This window comes from Conger conger, chromosome 14 (assembly GCF_963514075.1).
Source record: "Conger conger chromosome 14, fConCon1.1, whole genome shotgun sequence".
Taxonomy (NCBI): Eukaryota; Metazoa; Chordata; class Actinopteri; order Anguilliformes; family Congridae; genus Conger; species Conger conger.
In genome coordinates, this window is record NC_083773.1 from 41,816,559 (window position 1) to 41,844,279 (window position 27,721).

The window sequence follows — 27,721 nt, forward strand, 5'->3', positions numbered from 1 at the left end:
ACACTTATATTGGAAAATCTGGCGCAAGGCGTACAGAGAGAGCACATCTTTAAAGACTGAGCCGATTTCTTCGGTGAGGCTCACGAGTTGGTTCCGGCCGTAGACCGATGGCATAAAAATGATTGACCGCACAGACACCTCCTTCTGAGTTTGTGCAACACACACTGGAGTCAGAACTCATGAGATCCACACGCCGCTCCTGTCCAATTCCAGAACATGTTCCGGCTCCACAGGCCCACACGCAGCAAGCCACGACGTACTGTGTTCTGACACCTCTCCATTTGTGCTCCGGTAGCTCTTCTGTAGAATCGGACCGGGCGGGCGGGCCTTCACTCCCCACACGCATCAATAAGCCTCGGGCGCCCATGACCCTGTCGCTGGTTCGCCTTTTTTTAGGTACTAACCACTGCAGACCGGGAATACCCCCACAGGACCTGCCGTTTTGGAGATGCTCACACCCAGTCGTCTAGCCATCACAATTTGGCCCTTGTGGAAGTCGCTCAGATCCTTACGCTTGCAACACATCAACTTCAAGAACTGACCGTTCACTTGCTGCCGAATATGTATGTCCCACAAATCCCACCTGTTCAGAAATCCAGGTGAGCCCGGAAGACTGACTCGTAACAATGGCATCGGACCCCCAAGCCGTCACTTCTATGGGTGGTACTGTAGGTAGGTTTCATCGGATAGATGACTCTGTTGGGTCAATATGAACGCAAGGAAAGCAGTCTACCACAGAACACTGTCGGCACCTGATTGGGTAGACTGGCACAAGGCAGACCGTTGATAAACTCTCTTGTTCCTCCAAAACAGTCCACTAAAATATGTTTCTGAAAACAATTGAGGCAAGAAATAAGCAATACAGTTGCTGTCTTGTGAGCCAGGCGAGCTTCTCTCAACGCATTTCATTTGCGTGTATGGAAATACAAACGTGCCTGGGTCAGGAGTTAGACAAATTACAGAAGTGCAGGAAATGACATCATCCTTCTTGCTTTAATGTGCTTTTCAAGCCACAAGAGTCGAAGGCTAAAAATTGAAAGCTAATTACATCAGTTCAGTAAGATGTAAAAAAAGAAGAAATTGTTCCATTTACCCCTATCTAACCCCACAATTGGTAATTAACATAGAAAATGGAAAGATTGGATTCTTTTAAACTTCCCTGCATATTTAATTAATCTTCTGATGGAAAAATTACATGATTGTGCCTGTTATAATTATTCAGAGTTCTGTTTTTAAAATGGTGTCTAATTAAGTCCAATCCATCGGGGTGCAGCCTCCAACCGTGTACAGGTCAAAAAGTCAACCCCCCCCCCCCCCCCAACCCCCTCACCCCCTCCCTCCAACTATCCCCACCACCCTCACAGTGCTTTCTACTTTCTGTAGATTTTCTAGGTTCAGACCTGGGTCAAAATATACATCTAGCACCACATATCTTGCTGTACATTCAGCATATCTGAATACGAGTCCTTGCCTTTCTGTGTGTGAATGCCCTCACTGTAGAACTCTCTGTAGTCACAGTTAAACTTAGTGAGCACTATTTGTTAGACTTATTTTTTTTAGACTTCTACTGCTGTAGCCTATCCACTTAGAGTTATGATGCATTGTGTGTTCAGAGATGCTCTTCTGCATACCATTACATTACATTACATTATTGGCATTTGGCAGACGCTCTTACCCAGAGCGACATACAATTGATTAGACTAAGCAGGAGACAATCCTCCCCTGGAGCAATGCAGGGTTAAGGGCCTTGCTCAAGGGCCCAACAGCTGTGCGGATCTTATTGTGGCTACACCGGGATTAGAACCACCGACGTTGCATGTCCCAGTCATTTACCTTAACCACTACGCTACAGGCCGCCCCTACCACTGTTGTAATGTAATGCGTTGTTATTTGCGTTACTGTCACCTTCCTGTCAGCTTTGACCAGTGTGGCCATTATCCTCTGTCTGCAGAATTGCTGCTCACTGTATTTATTATTTCATTTTTTTGGCACCATTCTTTGCAAACTCTAGAGAGTAGTGTGCATGAAAATCCCAGGAGATCAGCAGTTTCTGAGATACTCAAACCACCCGCTCTGCTACCAAGAATCATTCCACGGTCAAAGTCACTTCGATCACATTTTGTCCACATTCTGATGGTTGATGTGAACATTAACTGAAGCTCCTGACCCGTATCTACATGACTGTATGCATTGCACTGCTGCCAAACAATTGGCTGATTAGACAATCGCATGAATAAGTAGGTGTTATAAAGTAATGTTCCTAATAAAGTGCCTGGTATATATTATATTCCTCTTGAATAGCAGGAGTAAAGTGGGTTTGCCACTACATCTTTTTACCACACGTCTATTCTTCACTACTAGTCCCGTTGTGTCTGGTGGGAATCGAGGACAGAATCTCACAGCAAGGCTCACAGGACATCGTACCAACAGTCAAACACGGTGGTGGTAGTGAGATGGTGTGGGGATGCTTTACTGCCTCGGGAACCTGGACAATTTATACAAGGAGGTAAAGCATTTAAACCGTTCCCGAGCAAAGGAAATATGCAAATGGCCAGTGTAAATGCCCGGAGAAGCCAAATTGCTAAGTACATTAGAAGCGTGTCTAAAAGATTTGTGTAGCAACAAGACATTTCTAACCTGGGAGTGCCCCTGCAATTTTTATAACTGTGTGCTTGGGAGAAGCGATCACATTTCAATATCCACACCCTCACAGGATACACAGAGTAATGCAGAAATAATGTCGAATGCCTCCTGGGTCTTAATCTGATGGGGGCCTTTCTTCTGAGAAGTGCTTGTGGTCTGAATTCCTAATGAGCTGACACATCGCCGTTCGAGTGCGGCAGAGAAAAACCTTTAATGTTAGCCCTCCTGAAAACGGAGAAAACTAATTCACAATGAGTGGATTCTAAGTGCTATTTGCACCACATAATGGAAGAGAAGCCATTGTGAATGGGTCTGCAATGTTGTTGTTTTGCGCAACAAATAAACAGGAGGCAATTTGCACTCAAACTGTGCACATTTATTGTGTGGGTATCAACCTTAGACATGCATATTTAACTAGCCAGGCAAGCACGCCTTCAGCTAACTTAAGCTTGTCAAGTCCCAGAAGCAAGCCTGCGGACTGAAGAACAGCGGAGCTCTCATTGAAGTGAATGGAGAATATCATACTTTTGAAGGCAAAATAAAACGTCCTCGATGGTATTTTGAAAATCTTTTAAAGATTGAATCCTTTCATATGGAAATACTGTTAAAATGTGTGAAATATAATGAAATGTCAATTTTTATAAATATTGTCCCAAAACATCTGGACCAAAACAACAATTGTTTCACAAACCGATACATATAATGAAATTGACAGATGAGGTTGTCTTTGGTTTGGTGGTCACCTTGGGTTGCTTCAGGGAATTAAATGGGCAGCAAGCTCTTTTGCCCTCAGGCATGTACACTTGAGGCTGTTTCCTGTTACATCCTAGGCCTCACCTCCCTACCCTCTCCATTTCCTGTGTATGCTCTATGGCAGGGGTCTCCAATCTTATCCTAAAAGGGCCGGCGTGGGTGCAGGTTTTTGTTTTAACCCAGCAGTAACACACCTGATTATACTAATGAACTAATCGTGGTCTTTAATCAAGACCTAGATGAGTAGAATTAGCTGTCTTAGTCCTGTGCTAAAACAACAACCTGCACACACACCGGCCCTTTCTGGATAAGATTGGAGACCCCTGCTCTATGGCATCAACACGGGCAGACAAACTACTTCTTCTACATGTAACTAACGTTTGTTTGTTTTTTTCTTCTTGCCACTCTTAGTGGGTGGTACCATTAATGATTATCGTGGGGGTATACATACAGACTGTACAATGTAAGCATTATATTACAGTAAATAGTAGCAAAGAAACAAGAAATGCACCCACAAGTTAGGCATAGACACAAGATGCATCAATGGTGGTGATTCGACTACACTGATTAAAGGTTCCTGCAGGCCTCCTTTGAAAAGGTAAACACAGACAGAAAACAATGCTCAGATGTGGGTCAGATCCATACTCAAAATAATTTATCCAGGAGATTGAACTATCCAGGAGATTCCTGAGACCCTCTACAAAAAACACAACTGACCCAACTGTGCAGGTGTGGAAGACCTGTTCTCAGTATTAATGATTATCGTGGGGGTATACATACAGACTGTACAATGTAAGCATTATACCACAGTAAATAGTAGCAAAGAAACAAGAAATGCACCCACAAGTTAGGCATAGACACAAGATGCATCAATGGTGGTGATTCGACTACACTGATTAAAGGTTCCTGCAGGCCTCCTTTGAAAAGGTAAACACAGACAGAAAACAATGCTCAGACGTGGGTCAGATCCATACTCAAAATAATTTATCCAGGAGATTGAACTATCCAGGAGATTCCTGAGACCCTCTACGAAAAACACAACTGACCCAACTGTGCAGGTGTGGAAGACCTGTTCTTCTGAATACTGACAATGACATGTTAAGGGATCACCAAATAGAGTATTTGACCCAGACATAATGATGATTCCAGTGGTTAAGCCCTGCTGAAAACTCCCTCTCAAACCAGCCTGGTCAAGCTGCTTCAAGGTGGGTTGTCGACACTTCTATCTTCACCAGCTGACCAGCCTATATCCTCAGCTAGTCCACCAGCTGTGTGCAGGTGGAGACCAGCTTAACACAATTTAAACCATATTAAACCAGCTTAGAATCCAAGCTGGTCTTAGCTGGAATTTTCAAAGGAGAGGTCCTTTCGATCTACCAAACAACTCCAAAGAAACTATTTTTGCAGAGTCAATACCTGGAACAGCTTCCGGTGTTGTGTGCAGGCGGTAAGAGACCTTTGGGATATTCAACGTCAGGCTTGACACAATGTTACCCTCTCTGTAGACCACAGCTACGGGACGAGGTAAGACGGGCGTAATGGTCTGTCCTCTTCAGTGTACATTCCCGTGCTCTGTGTAAGGCAGCCCTGGAGATGGGAGGTCAATCTTTTTGGCCTTCCGGAGATTTCTCATTGTTAAAGGGGACAGAGGTGACGGCAGACACCCCACTCCGCCCCACGGGTCGATTGTGTAATGTCAGCGTTATTAAGAGGCCCCAACCCAGCGTGGCCCGATCCCCTAACCCCCCCTCGACCCCCCCACAGCCGAGCGGCCGTGCGTTTAACGAGGTTACCGCCGTGTCGCTGCGCCCAGGGACAGGTGCATGACCGGGGCCAGGTGGGGCCGTTTTATTGAGCAACTGACAGGAAAACAAAATGGGGGAAAGTATTAGGTAACTGAAACAGTGTCTGCCTTGCGCTCTCTTTCTCTGAGTGTTTCTCTATTTTCCTCTCGTGCTCTCCGTCTCTCACACTTTCTTCCTCTCTCCCTCCGTCCATCCATCTCCTCTCCTCCCTCAGTCTCCCTCTCTTGCTCTCACTCGCCCTCTCTCCCTCCATCCATCTCCTCTCTCTCCCTCTCTCACTCTCCCTCTCTCCCTCTATCGCTCTCGCTCCCTCTCTCTCTCGCTCTCTCCCTCTCTCTCCCTCCCTCTCCCTCTCTCTGCGAGGTGCGAGGTGTAGTGTGACTCAGGGCCCTGCTGTCAGGGCGGGGGCCTCCTGCAGCCTGCCGCGCTGATCTCTCCTGCTCCTGCCCTGCCAGGAGAGCTCTTAATGAGGTCACTGCCACTTATCTACCCCGGCAGGGGCACGGGTTGGGGTACGGGCAGGCCTACTCCCACCCCGGATAGGGACTTTCGTTAAAGATTAACAGACTCTCCCTTATGCTCTGCCTTCTCTCGCTGGATTACAATGGCAGACGGTCCCTTATACAGACTCTCCCTCACTGGCTCTGAATGGCAGACAACATAACATAGTGGCGAGAACAGGTAATTCAGCCCAGCAATGCTCACCTTTTCCTACCACGGAAGTGGACCTAATGCTTAGTTTGCCTAACATCAAAATAGTATCTATCACCGTATCCAGCCTGCTCTTGAAAACTCCAGTGTTTCTGCCTCCACTACATGTCCAGGCAAGCGATTCCACACAGTGACCGCCCTCTGTGTGAAAAGATACTTCCTAATGTCTGTGCGGAATTCACCCTGTGCCAATTTATGCCCCCTTGTTCCGCAAACCGAACTCACCCTGAATAATCGCCTGTAGTTCAATTTGTTAATCCCTCTAATGAATTTAAAAGCCTCAACAAAATCCCCCCTAAGTCTTGTAAGAAATCTGCCTCTGATGCCAATATGTCTCCTGGCCACATTCCCTGGATCTTATCAGTATTATAATCAGTTGGTATAATGGTAGAATAGCGGCCGGGAGGGAGAGATCAGGAACTACTCGAGTCGAAAGACATGCTAATTCAGTCACAGCAGGATGACCAGTGGGTGATTAAGCATCTTACACCTTTCCTAATAACTTGTCTTTTATACATGGAACCAATCTGGTTGCTCTTCTCAGAACTTTTTCCTGCGCCTCTATATCTTTCTTATTGTGCGGTCCCCTGATCTGCACACAGTACTCCTAAGTGTGGTCTGACAAGGGCATTATTTAAGGTGAGTAAAACTTCCTTAGATTCATACTCAATACTCTTGTCTATGTATCCTATCATCTTGTTGGCCTTCAGTACTGCTAACAGGTTGGTTGCATGACATATAGATCAACAAAAAGTAGTGTGGTATCTCCTCTGGAGTCAAGGCTGCCCATCCACAGCAGCCATCCTGCATTTCTCACTCACCTGGATTTAGCACAGTTCTTCAGCTCGGAAGCAGATCTCATTATTGAAATCAGCCGAGTTCATGGGTGGAAGAAACACATGGCAGGACTTTCTAACCCTTGGAATTTGTACCTCCGGTCAGTTGACAGATGAATGAATGTTAAATAGTTGTATACTGTAGGCAGTTATACATACTATTTATGTTAACATACAGCAGACTCTCGTGGGGACAAAAGGTCCCCACAAAACCAGAACTGCACTGCGACGTGACCTAAATGTAGCCTACGGCATCCCATCTACAAACTAAACAGAGCTAAAAGTGAGAAGGGCACAATGCCATTAATAATTCAGAACAATTATTAATTATAGAATAGTAGAACAAAATGGACTGCACTCTTATCATGCTTTATACATTTTGTGTAATAAATGAATAGTTCATGAGAAATCTCGAGCAGAGTGCTGAGGCACTCTGTTGTGCAGTCAGTCGAGGTCAGGTGCGCATGTGAAAAATTGAAAAGTTCAAATGAATTAGAAAAACTTAAATGAGAACATACCATTGACAAAAGCCAAAATAAATGTCATTAAAATGCAAAGCACTGTGTGCATAGAACATTTTGGCCTACTGTTGACGCGTCACATCAACATCAGTACGTTCAGCTCTTACAAGAGTGCAGCCCCATGAGATTCTGTGAATTAGGAAAGTGTGCCACGGAAGGAAAGGGGTTAGGAAATATTGATTTACTTAGCATTACTTTTTTCTACCTTCATGTATTTTGTGGGATTCAGCACCCAGTTATTAGTAAATAGCTTGAGCATATTTCATTACTGTGGGTGGCACGGATGGTGCAGTGGGTAGCACTGCCGCCTTACAGCAAGGAGGTCCTGGGTTCGAATCCCCGTCGGCCGGGGCCTCTCTGTGCGGAGTTTGTATGTTCCCCCTGTGTCTGCGTGGGTTTCCTCCCACAGTCCAAAGACATGCAGGTTAGGCTGATTGGAGAGTCTAAATTGCCCGTAGGTATGAGTGTGGGAGTGAATGGTGTGTGTCCCCTGTGATGGACTGGTGACCTGTCCAGGGTGTATTCCTGCCTTTTTCCCAATGTATGCTGGGATAGGCTCCAGCCCCCCTGTGACCCTGTTCGGGATAAGCGGGTTAGGATAAAAATGAATGAATGATATTTCATTACTCACCTTGCTTTGTTCAAACTCGAAGATACTGACAAACTCAACTGTTTAGTTGTGAGTTTAAGTCACGGTTACCCACGGACACCACTAGCAAGGATACACGGTAAATTGGGCTAAGGTTTGATCTCAATTTCTCTGGTTCATTCATTGCCATTTTGTGTAGCTGTTCCAAAGGACTCATCGGTAGGTAAACACACAAGTCCTGCTTCTTCAGGGAAGACAGAAGCACGTGTGGTAATACTGTAAATTCACTCCTCTGACCCAGTTCTACTGACAGCAAAAAAATAAAATAAAATTGTCTAATCAGTTCACATTACATTACAATTTTCTCCAGGAAGAAATTGCCGGTATGAACTCAAATGTTTTCCGTAAACAATTTATTTATTGTCATTCAAGCGACAAAGAACTGACTAACAGCGCCGTAATTGGTCCACTACCCCTTTCTAAAATAATCAGGCCCTGGTGCACGCTGCTGAAACACACGACGGCAGCACGCCACTCGGGAAGCGAACCCTCAGTCGCAGAGCCCGGGGCCAGACCGTCACTCCGCACCGTCACCCTGGGCGATGCGCTCTCTCGTCTCTTCAGCGGATTGGGAAGGCCAGGGCAGCGGTGAGAGGCGACCCTTCCCAGGCGGATGTAGAGGGAACCACTGCTGTTCCAACGTCCAGATGGCCGATCCTCCAAAACTGGACCAGGAGGCTAAGCCACCATTTTATAAAGTCTGATTCCGTAATCAGCCACCTCACAAGGGTTGCACTGACCAGAAGACCCTAGCAGCCCCACAACCCTGCACAATGTACCATAAGAAACCTACGAAAAAAGCAGGAATACCCATTTCCAGCTTTGAATAGGAAACAAAATATACACATACAGCGCAATCTATAGAGCAGCTGTACTATTACGTTATCCCTTTCTGCTTTCTATCTCTCTAAATAAAGTAAATAAAATATACTGTATATGAAAATAGGGTGGAAAGACAAAAAACAAACCAGCATGATCACCTAGCTACCACCCACTTTTGAATGATGCCTCAATGAGATATTGTTGCCTACTTGCATACCCATGGTGATTTCTGACACTTACAGATGGAAATTGATAGTAGTCAGTTTAGCTGCAGAGTTTTAGTCAAGCAATGATATGTATTGTATGGATTACAGACCTGGGTCAAATACGTAAAGGTTTTGAAATACCTTTCTGTGCTCGATTGAACTTGCCTGGTGCAATTGAGCCAACCAAGAGGATTACACTTTTTGAGAGTATTTCATAAGAAGGGCAGCGAGTGCACGTTCAAACAGAAATATCACGCGTGGAAGGCGTCGGAGGACCTGGTTGAGAAGGAGATGCCCAAAGCACGGCAGTTTGACCCGGCTGTAACGAGCCCGGCTGTAACGAGCCCACAGTCATTTGGAGGAGAGTGGATTGTTGGCGTTTTTTGGGCTGCTGGACGTTTTTGGCGGTAAACAAACCTTCCCTGGGACGGAGCGCTCAGCTGTCACCGCCAGGCAGCCACACCCCGCCCACCGCCTGTCAGCAACCGGCCAATCCCGTCACCGAAACACCCGTGCGAAATTCCCAAAGCGCCAGCTCCGGCCTCCGCAACATGCTTCCACTCTCCCGCAGGATTCCATCGCCGCGGGATACGGGAGAGCATCCCCCAAAAGCGGCCAACGTGTGGGCTTCGTTAGCTTTCGTTAGCGTTCCCAAAGTTTGTCAAAAAGAAAGTGGAGAGCACAGAATTAGGGGATTCTGTCCACGGATAGTACAGGTTGGAGCTAAAAACTTTACCTGCCTCTGGTTTAAGATGTTCAACCACATCTTTGTTTGTATTAGCAAGCAGTGTAAGTCAGACCCAGCCAGGTCTGGCAGTTAAGGCACAATCTATAACAGGGATCATGAAATCATGGTCCTCGAGGGTCAAGAACTGCTGGTTTTCCACCATTCCTTAAACTGGGAGTATGGTGTGAAGATAGTCAATCAGAAGCACTAATTACCTGGGAGGAAAGAAAACCACAGATTTGGATTTAAGGGCCAGAGTTCATGAGCCCTTCTCTCTAGTCTCCCCCAGGTGGGAGAGTCCCAGTGGGCCAGGATGGCAGCGCCTCTTCCTGCCCCTGCTCCAGCACCCCATACTGGAGGATTGGGTAGCAGCGGGTGCCCCTGTTGGGCTGTACATGAAAAGTCTTCCTCAGACTCAAGTCTGTGAGAGCAGGACCGCGGTATGACAGACAGCAGTGCTCAGCAGCGCGTGTTTTGGCAAACACCAGGTGAAAGGTGGTGACGATTCTAGGGGCCCACAGCTGGAGAGGGCCCACAAGAATTCCAGTAGGATGGGGGGCGCAGAGGAATATTCTTTCAGGGGGCTCAGAATTACGAGCTTCACCCCTCAACACTCATCTTTGCTCTCCAACGGGGGGTGGTCTCTCTGACTCACCCCCTGCACGAGTCGGTAACAAGCACCCCCCAAAAACCCTCGCCCCCCCCCCCCCCCCCCCCCCCACCCCCTCCACTGCTCTTTGTACAACAGCCCAAAACGACTTACGATTAATAATAGCAACACCGCTTGAGCCGGCCTTTTACAAGACAACCGGAAGCGCCTCTTGCAAGAAAGTGAGACAGTTGAGAAAGTGAGACAGTTGATGGCGACCTCAAAAAGAGAAGCCCTCGCGAGCATCCATTTAAGCATCCATCGGCGAAGAACGGAGCGCGGAGGAGCGGCAGCTAAACCTAATGGACTGAGGAGGAGCAGGAGGGGGGCGAACACACGAGATCTGCACCGATGATTAAGTGCTCAATGCAGCCGGAAAAAAAAACATGACTGGGAAGAGGCTGAGCGTGTCTTAATAATCCCTGCGACCGATTTAAACAAAGGGGCTAAATAAAATGGCCGACTGGGAAATCCCCCTCGGACAAAGGGATTTACAGTGGGCTCGACTGAATCAGCAGGATACGGGATAAAGGGCAGAAACAACCACTGTGCCGCACCACCCAAGCCTTTTTCCCCGGTCAGAAAACACACCCGCAATACAGAGAGCTCAAAACTCTGATTTCACTAGCTAGCTTATTATCGGAACCAAGCAGGTTAAATAATGAGTGAAATCAGGTGGTGTAGCGCACGGTAGGAGCGAAAGCCTGCAGACACTGCAGCCCGCAGGACGTGGAGTTGAGTAGCGCTGCAGACACTGCAGGACGTGGAGTTGAGTAGCGCTGCAGACACTGCAGCCCGCAGGACGTCGAGTTGAGTAGCGCTGCAGACACTGCAGGACGTGGGGTTGAGTAGCGCTGCAGACACTGCAGGACGTGGAGTTGAGTAGCGCTGCAGACACTGGAGGACGTGGAGTTGAGTAGCACTGCAGACACTGCAGGACGTGGAGTTGAGTAGCGCTGCAGACACTGCAGGACGTGGGGTTGAGTAGCGCTGCAGACACTGCAGGACGTGGGGTTGAGTAGCGCTGCAGACACTGCAGGACGTGGAGTTGAGTAGCGCTGCAGACACTGCAGGACGTGGAGTTGAGTAGCGCTGCAGACACTGCAGGACGTGGAGTTGAGTAGCACTGCAGACACTGGAGGACGTGGAGTTGAACAGCGCTGCAGACACTGCAGGACGTGGAGTTGAGTAGCGCTGCAGACACTGGAGGACGTGGAGTTGAGTAGCACTGCAGACACTGCAGGACGTGGAGTTGAGTAGCGCTGCAGACACTGCAGGACGTGGGGTTGAGTAGCGCTGCAGACACTGCAGGACGTGGAGTTGAGTAGCGCTGCAGACACTGCAGGACGTGGAGTTGAGTAGCGCTGCAGACACTGCAGGACGTGGAGTTGAGTAGCGCTGCAGACACTGCAGGACGTGGAGTTGAGTAGCGCTGCTGTAGAGCACCGTCCACATGCTCATCACGAGCCGCGACGTCGGCAGTTTGAATCTCACAGGTCATTCCCTCTCTCCCTCTCTCCCTCCCTCCCTCCCTCCCTCTCTCCCTCGCCCCCCATCTTCCTGTCTCTCTACACTGGTCTGCCCAAACGAGGCTGAAAAACACCCTAAAATATAAATTAAATAAATAAATAAATAAATAAACAAAGTCAAATGTTCTTGACTGGCCAAGTCAATCACCCGATACACACACACACACACACACACACACACATACACAGATACACACAGGAAACAGACACAGTGACAGGTAATATCCTGAAGGCCAGTTGAGGACATCGTATGCTGTCCCAGAAAAGCCCACACAGCCCCAAGCCTCCCTGAATTCCTGCATTTCCATCCCCGATAATCCCTGCTTTACCTCACGGACACTAATGTATGTACATATCTGAATGAGATTGGGCATGCTCGTCACTATGATTGAGTCATAATGCACACACCTCCCTGCTCTCTCTCACACAGAAAGGAGGTCATGTCGATACATCCCACAGCATAACTTTTGTTTTAATTTCCCTCAGGGTGGTGGTGGTGGGCCAACACACCTACAGAATGCAGGAGAGAGCTGAGCATCGGTGAAAAACAGATAGAGAGAGAGGAAGAGAGAGAGAGTGAGAGAGAGCGAGCCTACACAATTCTCCTCTCCAGTGCTTGTGTGCATCTGCTTAGCTTAGAGGGGTTGATGCCCCCTCTTCCTTGCCAAATGCCATGAGATTGATCTTACTGGGTGGACATGAGAGAGAGGGAGAGTATAAGGGCGAGAGAGAGAGCTAGAGAACCAGTGGGGAGAGAGAGAGGCAGAAAAAGGGGAGAGTGGCAGCGGGAGAGCGAGAGAAGCAGGAAGTATTTTTGGGGGAGAAGCTCGGAGCCAGATGGTAGTCTCTTGTGCTTCAGCGGATTAGTGGGGATGGGGCATTCGAGTGGAGGGACAGGTGAGCCCCACGCACCTGCTCCAAAAAGAGCTCCGCTCCTTCAACTGAACCAGCCCTGCATCATACACACAACACAAACACAGTAACTCTTAATACACTGGTCACGTCTGATAACCTGCAGGTCCCTCAGAATGACCAACCAAACTACTCACTGAAAAATTCCCTCATGTAAAACGAAGAAGAATATTGTTCTGACGAACAGTGAAACAAGATGTTTCTTCTAAAAAACTGGTAATCTGCAGCAATGTCTGGATAAAGAATTGCTGGAGTGTTTTACACTTACAGTTTACATTTCAGGCATTTAGCTGATATGCTTATCCAGAGTGACTTACAATTAGCACACAACCACCAACGTTCCAAGAGGCAGTTAATGAGACTTTAACAGTGGTGTCATGATATATCAGCGATAGGTAGTCCTTCGTCACATGTATTACCATGTGAAAGGGAAGTTAGAGGCTTTTTTTTTGGTAGGGAAATACAAGACAGAGAGGAAAAGAGGTGGAGGAGGGATATAGGAGTGAGGGAGGAGGAGGGGAGGAGAGTGGAACATTTCGGCACTGAGCAGCTCGTTCTCAGGCTGGTAGAACATTCCGGCACAGACTCCAGACTCGCAGGTCTGGGGTCAGGTGCGACCGCCACAGTTTCGGATCAAACCGCATTGCATCCTGGGATTTAGCACTTTTCGCGAAACAGTTACTCAAACGGCAATCCTTGAACATACCTGCTGAGTGTGGTTACAGTGGCGGTGGGGGAGGGAGGGAGGGCTCACAGAAGCCTACGCTCACAGTGACAGGCTGATTTGAGCCACGTTATGATTGGTTCAAACAATCATGTTCCACCATTTTGTGGTTATGCAACCTTTTGCAACTTCAGTCCCATTGCAGGGTTACAGGCAACATTCTGGCAACACTATTGCAAGAGACAGTGCAGAGAAACATTAACAAGAACCCCCCACCACCACCCATTCAGTCTCATAAAAATGTCTTATGATGCGGGAATCAATCGCGCATTATATCTGAATCAAATATGAATTGGGCCATCAATCCTCTTTTAGTTCTTTTTAATAATTATTTTTTCCACATTAAACCATATTAGTTGTATGAATTACTTATTATTGAGTTACAGAAAGGAAATTATACACAAACTGTACTTATAAGCACAGCAACATTCGGCATGTGCATGCATTATGAAGCAATGTGTCTACTTATGTAAGACACAAACATATTAAAGAACAACTTTTATCATAAATAGGCACATTTCCGTATTATTCATGGCAGGAAGCTTTGAAAGACGCCAGTTTTGGCCCTCAGAGAAAATATCATCCGAGGAGAGCACGTATAAAAAATGATGTTCTTTAATATACGGATGCAAGAATTTGGTGAGGCACACAGACAATTTATCCAGACAGCAACCCAGGGGTTATTTTCCAAATATCTCCTCAAACAGAGTGCAGAATTACGTTCATATTCCAGTAAAATACGCAGGGTAAATTATGGCTGCTCATGATGTCATCTATAATACCTTGAGTATAATAGCTCAAGGTGCCTCTAAAATGGCCTCCACAGTATTTAAGAAGCAGACGTTCAGGACTGGCAGGTGGAAAGTCACACTAAAACACTGGTGATGTGACCCGCTTCCAGCTATCAAGTCGTAACCGTGCCAACACCAACTGCAGCCTGGAGCAGAAATATTTTAAATGCTTTTGACTCCTGGGGCAGCCTGTAGGCTAGTGGCTAAGGAACATCACTGGGTCCCGGAAGGTTGGTGGTTCAAGTCCCGGTGTGGCCATGATAAGATCTGCACAGCTGTTGGGCCCTTGAGCAAGGCCCTTAACCCCACATTGCTGCAGGGGGGATTGTCCATTGTTTAGTCTAATCAACGAAGGGCGCTTTGGATTAAAATGTTGTTAATAATAAATTATTATTATTATAATCCGTTAAATCCTCCCGATAGGTACCTGGGGATTTGCATGCATGTAAACAGGACCACAACAGACAATCATACACAGTGCAAAATTCAAGTGATATATATTTTTAAAATTTTATTTATTTGTTATGTTTTTAAATGTCTTTTGGTCAGGAATCAGCAGAAACTGGTGTCTCCAGGCTTATTTCAGTATGTCAGGGTTCAGCGCCCTATCGCACAATAGCACCTTCTATGGTCAGTCTAGGGCACGCAGCAGACTGCGGTCAGGGCAAACGATGCACAGTCCTCCACTACAAATGACGACACTCCCTTCGTTCCTATAGTACATTCAGTTCCCTTTCGCTCCTAATCTGCAGCGAGTTGTGGGTGGGGGGGGGGCTGTGTGTTACGTACCCTAAGACTGGGGGATATTGCTGCCAGTGGGCTGAGGACCTATTAGAGCCCATCTGTTTCCATTACATTACTGGGGTAATGCCCTGGGAAGAGCATCGCACATTCAGAATAACTAGGAAGAAGATGAGAAGAGATGATAATGTGTGTATTAACCCCTCTGAAGTGGGGAAGGCACGGAGCTCCAATGCCTAGACCCATTCCAGCTCTCAGTCCTTATTTTCCGTGGATGAAATGATGAGTTGTTTCTGGAGTGAGCTTGCGCAGCAGGGCCGTGAAGCCTGCGTACTCCTCCAGCCCCGCCTCAACACCGCGCTCTTCTGTCTGTGTGCCTCAACACCACGCTCTCCTGTCTGTGTGCCTCAACACCGCGCTCTCCTGTCTGTGCGCCTCAACACCACGCTCTCCTGTCTGTGCGCCTCAACACCACTCTCCTGTCTGTGCGCCTCAACGCCGCTCTCCTGTCTGTGCGCCTCAACACCGCGCTCTCCTGTCTGTGCGCCTCAACACCGCTTTCCTGTCTGTGTGCCTCAACACCACGCTCTCCTGTCTGTGCGCCTCAACACCGCGCTCTCCTGTCTGTGCGCCTCAACACCATGCTCTCCTGTCTGTGCGCCTCAACACCACGCTCTCCTGTCTGTGCGCCTCAACACCACGCTCTCCTGTCTGTGTGCCTCAACACCACGCTCTCCTGTCTGTGCGCCTCAACACCACGCTCTCCTGTCTGTGCGCCTCAACCCCGCTCTCCTGTCTGTGCGCCTCAATGCCGCTCTCCTGTCTGTGCGCCTCAACACCACTCTCCTGTCTGTGTGCCTCAACACCGCTCTCCTGTCTGTGCGCCTCAACACCGCTCTCCTGTCTGTGTGCCTCAACACCGCTCTCCTGTCTGTGCGCCTCAACACCACTCTCCTGTCTGTGCGCCTCAACACCACGCTCTCCTGTCTGTGCGCCTCAACCCCGCTCTCCTGTCTGTGCGCCTCAATGCCGCTCTCCTGTCTGTGTGCCTCAACACCACTCTCCTGTCTGTGTGCCTCAACACCACGCTCTCCTGTCTGTGCGCCTCAACGCCACGCTCTCCTGTCTGTGCGCCTCAACACCGCGCTCTCCTGTCTGTGCACCTCAATGCCGCTCTCCTGTCTGTGCGCCTCAACACCGCGCTCTCCTGTCTGTGCGCCTCAATGCCGCTCTCCTGTCTGTGCGCCTCAACACCACGCTCTCCTGTCTGTGCGCCTCAACACCACGCTCTCCTGTCTGTGCGCCTCAACACCACGCTCTCCTGTCTGTGCGCCTCAATGCCGCTCTCCTGTCTGTGCGCCTCAACACCACGCTCTCCTGTCTGTGCGCCTCAACGCCACGCTCTCCTGTCTGTGCGCCTCAGTGCCGCTCTCCTGTCTGTGCGCCTCAACACCGCGCTCTCCTGTCTGTGCGCCTCAACACCACGCTCTCTCCTGTCTGTGCGCCTCAACGCCACGCTCTCCTGTCTGTGTGCCTCAACACCACGCTCTCCTGTCTGTGTGCCTCAACACCATGCTCTCCTGTCTGTGCGCCTCAACACCACGCTCTCCTGTCTGTGCGCCTCAACACCACGCTCTCCTGTCTGTGTGCCTCAACACCACGCTCTCCTGTCTGTGCGCCTCAACCCCGCTCTCCTGTCTGTGCGCCTCAATGCCGCTCTCCTGTCTGTGTGCCTCAACACCGCTCTCCTGTCTGTGCGCCTCAACACCGCTCTCCTGTCTGTGCGCCTCAACGCCACGCTCTCCTGTCTGTGCGCCTCAATGCCGCTCTCCTGTCTGTGCGCCTCAACACCGCGCTCTCCTGTCTGTGCGCCTCAACACCACGCTCTCCTGTCTGTGCGCCTCAACACCACGCTCTCCTGTCTGTGTGCCTCAACACCACGCTCTCCTGTCTGTGTGCCTCAACGCCACACTCTCCTGTCTGTGCGCCTCAACCCCGCTCTCCTGTCTGTGCGCCTCAACACCACGCTCTCCTGTCTGTGCGCCTCAACACCACGCTCTCCTGTCTGTGCGCCTCAACGCCACGCTCTCCTGTCTGTGCGCCTCAACGCCACGCTCTCCTGTCTGTGCGCCTCAACACCGCGCTCTTCTGTCTGTGTGCCTCAACACCACGCTCTCTCCTGTCTGTGCGCCTCAACACCGCTCTCCTGTCTGTGTGCCTCAATGCCGCTCTCCTGTCTGTGTGCCGTCTCCGTCCCGGTCGAAGCTCAGCGCTGCTGCACAGACAGCGCCCGCTGTGGGGGTCAAAGGGCAGGCGCTGAGTCAGCGGGCTCCGACCGCGTCGGGCCCAAACAACAGCCAAGCGCCGTCCGTCAAAGGCTGTCTGACGCGGTCTTATGTCAACACGTCATCTCTACGGGGGGAGAGTGGTGGGGCCTCTTTTCCCATTCCCATCCCATTACCCGGACAGACTGACAGACAGACAGACAGACTGACAGACCTCAACGCCTGCCAGAAATGGGTTCCTATGATGTTTTCTGGGGCATGAACAATCATCACGTATCATGTATAGGTATTGTTGTTTTTATTGGCTGTTGTTGTATTCTAGCTGCCAACAGTGGTTTGCTAGTTTGAATGTTGACTGTACTCTTCAAGGGTTCTGAATTTCTGTATGTTTACACTAGGACTCGGAACTGTACTGTCCTCTCAGGTCTACTTTTGCACTTGTTCTTGTGATTGATTTGCACTTTGTTATACGTCGCTCTGGATAAGAGCGTCTGCTAAATGCCACGTAATGTAATGTAATGTAATGTAATGTAATCACACTCATAATGTTTATTTAAATTGCACCAGTCAATAAAATGAAGGGAGAGAAATGTTAAAAACAACTCACAGAAAGCGGTACATCACAAAAATAAATATATTTTCTCAGCCTCATAATGGCTTCCTTGACTGGCACAACTCTGGTCCTCAAGTTGACAAACACTAATAAGAGACTCAAAAGGCAATCAAAGGCCTAGAATCAAGACTGGATACTTAAAGATGTCTTATACCTGCATGACTGAAGTGATTGGATACACCTGATTATTCAGACACAGCCGAACTGTCCAAATACTTTTGGTCCCCGAAAATGGGGTGGGCTAAGCATCAAAATGGATGCAATTCCTACATAGACCCAAAATGGATGTAAATACCCTCAAATGAAATGTGACAGTGTGCGCTTTTGCCTCATATTCATAATTTCATGTCAAATCCACTGGACGAAAGCCAAAAGAACAGAAAATGTTCCATGGCCCAAGTACTTGACTGCATTATATGTAATTATTCTCAATGACATAAATATCCTCACAACTAATTTTTACAGAAATATACTTCCATAAATATCCTCACATAAATATTCTTACACAAATATTTCTAAATATTCTCACAAACATAAATATCCAGACAAATAATTATTTGTTATTCATTTGTCCCAAAATATTGAATATTGTTCCATAGCAAAGTGTTTAAGATACATTTGTTACCGTGAAAGCGGGAAATTCAGTAAATGTGTTCGAACTACCCTCCCCCCCCCCAAATGCCCCCGGTTAATCACAACAAAATGTCACTCTGTCACTCACATTACCTCCTCTCCTGCAGGAGGAAGGTAATCTGTAGCTACAGTACGTCTAGATGTAATTAAATAAATCAACTTTATGAAGTTTTCAATGGCCATCTCTTAGGAGAAACGGTCTAGAGGCCAGGTTGTCTTTATCGCCAACATCACTCATTCCTGTCAGTTACGAGTCTTTTGAGAGAACACACACCACAATCCTACCTCTCTGTATTGCCACAGAACACAGAACACCACAATCCTGCCTCTGTTATGTGACAAAACACACACCACAATCCTACCTCTCTGTAATGCCACTGAACACACACCACAATCCTGCCTCTGTTATGTGACAAAACACACACCACAATCCTACCTCTCCATTATGCTACAGAACACAATCACACAACACTACATTCACGCCTCGCAATTGATGATATGGGGCTTCAGAATGCTGGGCATCTCAAAACTACTATCTGGAGACAAACCCTCTGACCCTCTATGCTTCCAGTTCTCAAAATAGGGAGTGAGATATTTGAGACGACATATCCTTTTAGTTTTATATCTCCCTGTCCTTTCTCCCCTGAGAGAGCAGAGCTGAGTGGAGCCCTGCCAGAACTGACCCGATCAAGCTGCCTTCTCCATTACAGGAAGCACATCACAGGGGTTCTGGAGCAGAGGGTCCTGGACTGTAGACAAATAACTGTTTAAGCAGAGGGAGGACAAAAATCTTTACCTGACCCTTGATTCTAAGTGTTTGATCTATCCAAAATATTATCCAAATAATACTTAGAACAGGAATGAAAGGTTCCCTTGTTGTAAAATCCAGCTATGCCAGCTTGACCATCTTGGAAATTGAGCTGGTCAAGCTGGACATAAGCTGGTCTATCTGGGTATGAGTTGGTCAACCAGCATGACCAAGCTGGTCATAAAGCTGGTCTTGCTGGGTATGAGCTGGTGTACCAGCTACCAGCAATTTCATATCATAGCTTGAGCCGGTCAAACCACGCCAAGCTGGGAGCTGGTCTGAACAGGTCTACCAGCTACCAGCTGTTTCAAAACATAGCTTGAGCTGGGCAAACCAATTTCAAGCTGGGAACCGGTCTGAACTGGTCTGAACTGGTCAAAACCAAAATCTTGAGCTGTTTCTTCAGCAGAGCAGGCGAACATCTATCCCAAAATGATCCGGAACATTGAGAAATGGAAGGTTCTGCCATTGACTTTTGTTGTTTTCCTTTGGTTGCCACCACATTCAGCCCACTGATCCATTGTACCTTGAGTGTTAGCATTGCAATACAATGAGCAGAAAGAAAGAGATTAGCTCTCCACCGCATAGCATAGCAACAATCTCAGCCAAGTGTGTGTGTGAGGAAATCCAGACCTTAAGAGCCTTATTGAGTACACAGTGCCTCTTGTTTCACTGGTCCAATCGCACAATGCCTTCACTCTGCTGTTAAAGAAGCTTTCAAAGAACGTCTGCTTTCATTCGTACCTGGGAAAGCCAGAAGCTTAAAGTGCATCATTTTAAGATGGTATTTTTCGTCATAAATGAATGGCACATTGTAGCGGTTTAATTTGCGTCATGATACCATGCTTAAAGATACACTGAACTCGAAATTCACCTGTTCCTCAATTTAGTCAATTCTGCATAGCCATAAGAACACATCTTGAAGTTTATATTCCATATATATTAAATTATAATTCTTGTGTATTATAAATCTTAGAAATGACAGGTTTTTCCTTCCCCTTCAATCAACATCCTTTCACACAGCAGCACACATCATTCCCCCAAAAGCCATAGTCTACGGCTCTGCTTCCCCCCTCCTCATTTAATGTCAGTCAAAGCGACTCCCCGTCCTCCAAAAATAATTTGAAGAAGGACGGTAGAACTAGGAAAGGCGTAGAACTAGAGAATGTCATAAGGAACAGGGAGGGAGTGAAGCCTGATTTATACTTCTGCGTCAAATCTACACAGAGCCCACGGCGTAGCCTGACGCGCACCTCCCCAGAAATGTAACTACACGGCGTAGCCTCTGCGTAGCCTACGCCGTAGATTCGACGCAGAAGTATAAATCAGGCTTAAGACCGGTTGAATTGGTAAAAGGCCTGTCCTTCGGCATTGGTAGGGTGTGGTAGGGTGTTGGGAAAGCGATTCAGGCGGCTCCCATTCTGCAGATGTAGCACAGGCTTGGTTTTTTCCCGTCTGGGGCAGGCTAGCGATCTCTTGCTCCCTGCCTGGAGGTTACCCTACCGCAATGGGCCAAATACGCACTGGTTTTTGATCCAAATACTTTTCTTTGCTTGATTGATATTGCTTGGTGCAATCGAGCCAACCAAGAAGACCAGAAGTCGAGGTTTGAACTGTTTTGAGAGTATTTCAATCAGCTCCAATGCACCGTGCAGGCTCAGTAAAGCGTAGAAAAGGATTAGAATCCAAATCAATTACGTATTTGACCCAGGTCTGACACAATGTCATTACCTAACCATTACCAGCACTACACCAGACCCAAATACATCACAGTCTGATATAGAAATTATATTAGCACATTAACTGATAATGTTTTCCAGTTCACGGATGGAAATATTATTCCATGTTTTTCAGACCATTGTTGAATTCGGTATTAACCTCTTTTCAGGTAAATGAATGAATTAACCACAAAAGTGGGCCAGGTGCAGAACTGGCATATCAGCTTTTCAGCATTTGAAACACATTTCTGGTCACTAATTTCAACAGATTTTAATGTGTTGGGAGGGTCAATAGGGTCAATATAAATTAATAAAGTTCTAAATATTCTAAAGACATTTTCAATTCATAAATATCCCGAATGGACTAATGAAATGGAACGGAAGAACTGCGCTCGGGATTACACCGGCGGTTTAACTGATCGCCCGTGAAGAAGCACGCAGATACAACCGTCTTGCCGCATGGTTTCAGAAGCCCGGCAACTGAACACGACTGGTTACTTTCCATTAAGAAACTGAACATGAGGGAAGACAGGATATGAAGCAGACTCGTTATCCCAAAACAACAAATGACAAACACAAAATAGAGCTACACTCACTGGACCCTATGATACGCCCTATGCCGACAGCTTAGCCATAAATGGGGTCTCGTGGGGCATCTCTCTCATTAAGATAATCTATAACAAATATAAACAAAACAAGGGAGTCGACAATTAAAGAGACAAGCGTGTTCCATCAAAAGCCTCCTTTGATGTCAGCAAGACCTAACGAGAGTCCACTCATTATCCTACCTCGTGACTAATAAAGAAAATATTCATCTCTCTCGGCCGCTCAAGGCAAGGTTTCCGAGCACCTGATTCGTCATCCTCCCCCGCGACTGCACCGATTCCGCTAGTTCTGATAAAGCCAGCGCCACTCAGCAGCAGAAGATAAACAGACGTGGATTCATCTCATCAGAGATAAGCTTGTTTGGTTTTGAGGAGTCTTGGGGGCTGAAGGTAGGGACGAGTTGTAAATTATCGCGGCACCCAAGGGAACGTCAAAGCCTCAATCTTCACAGTTCTGCTGCAGACTCGCTGTTGTGTGGATAAACAGCTTGTAGTGGAATCGAGTGATGCCGGCTAATTCAATGGCGTAGCCAGAATAAGTGATTTACCTGGGGAGACGTGGCTGCCCCGACAGAGGAGACACCAGACACGCTGTGCGCCGATCAATATTACAACTGCAGAACCCGGGGTCGTCACGGCGTGCCGCCGATTCTGAAATCTGCCCCTCATGCCAGAGTAGCAATTGAACACAGGCATCAAATAAGCATTAATAACACTCCCACTCTTAAACGAAACAGTCAATTACACTTTAACTCCCCACACTCCAATAGTTACTCGAGTGTGACATCGGGTGTGTTCCGACTTTTAAAAACCCTGGGTCCGACGCCATATTCTCACAACTAAATTAAGTTTCTTTGTTTTCTGTCACAGGTGAACTCCATGGAGAACGTCAGACTCAGAAACGGGTCGTGAAACGAAGACTATAAACAGCGAGAGGAACCCCTGGTTTGTATATATAGGAACTCTCCGTTTTCAGGGGTGATTTGCATGGAAATGCGGTGAGGTATTACATCTCCTGGCTAAGTGAGGCTAAAGCGGAATGTGTTGCTCACTTTGAAACGCATCCAAGCAAACAGAGGAACCACAGCTTCAAATTGTAAAAATGTTGTCCCATAGTCCTGTCGGCCATATTTGCTTTCAGCCTACTTATTGTTTTTTTATGTATGGGGTGTAAAAAAAGAATTAAATGTCTGGACGCTAATTGGCCACGCCCTTTATGTATCATGTCAGTTTTTTGTATGGAGGGTGGTGGTCTGCAAACACTGTAAGCAGCAGCTGAAATGCTGCCTTTACGGTCTCAAAATGGCTGCCAGTCCAGGCAAATTAGCTGATTAGCTGGAAATGTTAAATGTAGAAAAATATGGAAAGTAGGAAAATATGCAAGAGGCCATGCCCCTTGTCAGGTTTTTTGAGGGCTGGCTCATAGTTTACCAGTTTAACTCGTTAACACCCTATCTTAGCTCTAGAGTTTAGCATCTTGCTTGTAAATGCTCCAGTCTTAAATGTAAATGTTAGTGTTAGATGTTAGAAATGTTAAAGCTTAATATTTAAAGTTAATATTTACATTTACAATTATACTTAACATTTACATACAATATAGAATTTTTTAATCTTGCTTTAATGCATAGCATTACTCCAGGAAAAGCAATTGCAATGTTTTAGACAAATTTCTCTCTGAATGTTTAAAGAAATGACTTTTGACAAGTTGTAGTGCAGTTCTTTACAACTGGTGAGGGTAAATTTGCAAGAATTGAGCGGGATGATGTTTGACAAACGGCACCTACGTACAAACATTTCCACAGACTGACAACTCCCCAAGGGTCTATGTCAGCGTACCTCCTGAAAATGATACCAGCAATCTCAGAGGTACAAGTTCAGTTATGTAACCAAATGCTACAGGGGTACCCAATACTATCCAAAAACAGTTGGTGTAGGTGGCAGTTTCTGTTTTAGTCTAGCACTAAGACACTCGATTGTACTTGTCAAGTTCTTGCGTGAAGACTATGGTTAATTATTTGAACCAGGGGTTATTGTGCTGGGCTAAAACAAAACGTACACCCACACCAGCCATTTTTGGATAATACTGGATATAAGTGTGTAAGTGCCTTCTCCGTATTTATATGAGCAATAGAGCCAGACCCAGCCCAGCAAGTAGAGATGCTACTAAAGCACTACCACCTATGCAAACCAAGAATTACCATAATACCCCATAACCTGCATTAGGATGAAAGGTAGGACATCGTAACCTGAATTTAGAGGAAAGGTAGGAGTTTCTGGGGCAAGCAGAGTCATTGGGAGTCAGGCAGGAAACGGAGAGAGAGACGGCATGACCCAGCATTGAGGAGGGAGAGAGGAAGACAGGGAGAGCAAGACAGAGAGGGAGGGAGGGAGGAAGAGAGACCTGGAGCTCATTGAAATGTCTTGTTTTTCTCCTCTTTTTTCCTTTTCCTCAATCGAGGTGCGCCATCTTTAAGGACATTCCAACCCGCTAAATGTGGAATGTTTCTTCTCGGAGCTGGAAGCAGAAGCAGGAAAACATGAGCCCATCCTGTCTGACGTATAAATGATCGACCTGTGGATCCACCTCTGCCCACCGGTCAGGCCTGTAACTGACGTGGCGTCGAACCGACGTTTGACGGAGCAAGGACATTCCATTTTCCTAATTCAGGTTCTCCATTTCCCCTTCTTCACTTCTTTTCCGAGCCTCTCCGGATGGGTGGAGCCAGGAGGAGGAAAATGAGCCATCGGAATAAGCTCATACAGACAAGCGAATGAGAGAGGGAGCGAGACCAAACCCCAGACTCTATGAAATCCGCTTCATTCGATTAGACAGAGTGATGGGGCCTCTGGCGACTCCCGCAGCCCCACAGACTGACCGCTCGTCTCCTGCTGTCTGTGAGCTGCAGTCTGGACGCCTGGTGGAGTCTGACGCCGGCACTCCTTACGGTGAATTTAAGGCACAACCAAGCATCACCACCACGAACAGCACAGACAGGGTACAGACACATTATAATTAGTTAACAAATGCAGTTTTTTTATTATCATTCCATTGTGCATTTGTGTTACATTTTAGCCATTTAGGACACACTTTCATCCAGAGCATGCAAGGCACCGACCAGCTCGTCAGGAGCATTTGGGGGTTAGGTGTCTTGCTCAGGGACACTTTGACACAGCCTGGGCAGGGGATTGAACTGGCAACCCTCCGACTGCCAGACGACTGCTCTTACCTCCTAAGCCATGTCGCCAGCCATGTCCATAGGCACAGTGCTCTAAAATCCACCCTGCTGTAAAATCCAGTGATGGCCATCTTGAAATGACCAGCTACCAGTTTTAAAACATAGCTTGAGCAACAACAACAACAGTGGCCCACCTGAACCAAACTTTGTACCACCTTAGACTTACGTTATATTACAGTTAATTAGCTGGCGCTTTTCTCCAAAGCAACTTTTGATTAGACTTAGCAGGGTCCAATTCCCCCTGGAGCAATGTGGGGCTAAGGGCCCAGCTCAAAAGCCAACAGCTGCACTGATCTTATTGTGGCTACGCTGGGGCCTGAACCACCAACCTTCCAGGGCCCACTCAAGCACCTTAGCCACGAGGCTACAGGCACCTTAGCCACGAGGCTACAGGCACCTTAGCCACGAGGCTACAGCCTACCCAACTGTGTCAGTTGCCTAGCCACTATGCTACACTATGCAGCCTGTTAGCATAAAGTAATGACTGAAGAGTTAAGAAACGCCAGCTCTTGGCTCGTCTCCACCTTGTCTTTGGGCATCTCCATTTTGAAAGATGCGAGTTTAGGGAAAGAGTGAGAACACAGAGGGACGATGGCACCAGTCGCTAATGTGTCTGAGGTACCTAGGCGTCACTTGCAAACTACGAAAATTCCAAATAGCTAGAGCTGAAGAACACTATAGAGAACTTAAATGGAACAAGGAAAAAAACTAAAGAGAAAAACTCCCAATCCAAATCATCTCGAGCAAAGGTGGATGGAAAATTCCAGGGCTTATTTGCAGCTTGGAATAGACCTACCCATCAATCAACAAGAGGTGTAGAGTTTGGCTGTTGACTTGCATATGTAGAAGTACGATTTTGACCTACTGGCATTTCACGAATATGAATTTGCAGGGATGAAATAAAGCTTTTCACCTTTGCGTGGCAGTACATGGCTTTAGGTTTTTTTGGGTATTTTTTGGGGGGGTATTTAACACAAAATGCAGTGGCACTGCTTAATTAGAATGCTCTTTCATTAACAATAGGGCTAATGTGATCTATAAAACGGAGGCAAGACACTCAGCTTTAGAACTGAACTAAGTGATTTATTCTTTATTGCCCCTTTAAAGATCTGGGCTTGTGACTGAGAGGTTGCAGGTTCAAATCCAGGTGGGGCACAGCAATTGTGTGCCCTTGAGTGCTTGACCTGAATGTCTTCAGTTAACATCCGGCAGTATAAATTGATTTTACATAAAAAGTCCACTTTAAGTAAGCGCGTCTTCTAATGTCCCAATGTACGTGCATGCACCATGGACGGCAATGGGGTTTTCAGGTCTTCAGACAGACAGTGGCGAACGCTTAGGAGCATCGACGCTGTCCGCAATTCACTTCAGTACTTGTTTAGGATTTCATGTTAAAAGGGGCTTTCCTCAAATATAATAATGGATAATAATGTTTACCCCAAGTGGCAACTATAGCTGGCACAGCAATGGCAACAGATTTTATCCATCCATCCGCCTGTCCCAGCATGCTTTGGGTGAGAGGCAGGAATACACCCTGGACAGGTCGTCATCGCAGGGCACACAGACCATTCACTCACACACTCATACCTACACACCATTCACTCACACACTCATACCTACTCACCATTCACTCACACACTCATACCTACTCACCATTCACTCACACACCCATACCTACACACCATTCACTCACATACTTATACCTACTCACCATTCACTCACACACTCATAACTACACACCATTCACTCACACACTCATAACTACACACCATTCACTCACATACTTATACCTACACACCATTCACTCACACACTCATAACTACACACCATTCACTCACACACTCATACCTACACACCATTCAGTCACACACTCATACCTACACACCATTCACTCACACACTCATACCTACACACCATTCAGTCACACACTCATACCTACACACCATTCACTCACACACTCATACCTAGGGGCAATTTAGACTCCAGTTAGCCTGACCTGCATGTCTATGGACTGTGGGAGGAAGCCCACACAGACACGGGAATAACATGCAAACTCCACAGAGAAAGGCCTGACGATTCGACCACAGAACCAACAGACAAACAGACCACACACAAAGACAACAAATACTGCACAGCGAGCATGCGTTTTCAAGTCCAGCTTGTGCCAGCTAAACAACACAACTTGCAAAACTGTCTTGCAAAAACCAACATAAAAACTATTTATGAACTATACAGGTTGGATGTAGCACCACAATCCAATCTGGTGACCACGTCTGGTAATACAACTTCCCTGGGCTCACTATATCTCAAATGACCTTTAACTAATTAAACAGCAGTGGAGTAATCTGCTAAAAACAGACTGAATTTCCAGCAAATGGCAGTCAGTCAGTCAACACTGACAAGGAATGATTGCATAATCTTTCCCAGCATCCTGAGCATACCAGGGGCCTGTATCACGAAGGAGGATTACTGAGTCAGCTGGAGAACTGCTCCGAGTAAAACCAGGAACAGCTATTTTTACTTCAGTTCATGTTCCAGATTTTTACATGTCATTTGGCTGTCGCTTTTATCCAAAGCGACTTACAGTTGATTAGACTAAGCAGGAGACAACCCTCCCCTGAAGCAACGAAGGGTTAAGGGCCTTGCACAAGGGCCTTACCTTAACCACTATGCTACAGACCACCCTCAGACAATACACTGCTCGCTTTTAAGGGTTAGAGCCACGAGTAAACAGCACACAATGTTCTGATGATGTCTGGCAAGCTGTACGATAGCAGCAGACCAACCCTGTGCTTTAAAAAAAC

The 27,721-nt window shown here is 47.0% G+C and overlaps 1 protein-coding gene across 1 annotated transcript in view; it reads right to left on the reverse strand.

Annotated features, from left to right (window-relative positions):
- Nucleotides 1–27,721, reverse strand: part of LOC133109731 (dedicator of cytokinesis protein 3-like) — a 319,579-nt gene that overhangs the window by 263,995 nt on the left and 27,863 nt on the right. The window lies entirely within an intron of this gene.